The sequence below is a fragment of the Penaeus monodon genome, chromosome 22 (assembly GCF_015228065.2).
Source record: "Penaeus monodon isolate SGIC_2016 chromosome 22, NSTDA_Pmon_1, whole genome shotgun sequence".
NCBI lineage: Eukaryota > Metazoa > Arthropoda > Malacostraca > Decapoda > Penaeidae > Penaeus > Penaeus monodon.
The window spans coordinates 41,847,964-41,848,374 of record NC_051407.1 but is presented as its reverse complement, the minus strand read 5'-3'; the positions used below and the strand labels follow the sequence as shown (position 1 = coordinate 41,848,374).

Genomic DNA, 411 nt, shown 5'->3' with positions numbered 1-411 from the left:
GTACCCTTAAAATTTTCTTGGTCATGTTCTTTATATTCTGCTCCTAATCATATGTCGAAATTCCTTGAATTAAGTTCATTATGTTTATTTGTAATTAATTGTGTACCATGCTTTTTTTAAAGTGATTAATTTTTTATGTGATAATAAATCTTTCATTCTACTCAACTACCCCAATATCATACAGTGGAACCTAATAAGAATTAAATCCAATTTTACTACTTAATCAAAATCTATTACTACTTTCAAACATTTCTCATCAAAATCACTTTATACTCTACATAATTACCTTTACATTATTTACTAGCTAATCATACTATTTCTAAATTAATACTCCAATTATTTATAATCCCTTTTTTAAATTTCCATACTCAGTTATACATCTCCACAAACTGGTTCTTTTTTCAAATGGTC

The 411-nt window shown here is 25.5% G+C and overlaps 1 protein-coding gene across 1 annotated transcript in view; it reads left to right on the top strand.

Annotated features, from left to right (window-relative positions):
- LOC119587146 (WD and tetratricopeptide repeats protein 1-like) overlaps nt 1–411 on the top strand; it is a gene marked incomplete in the record, with an annotated part of 14,604 nt that overhangs the window by 8,212 nt on the left and 5,981 nt on the right.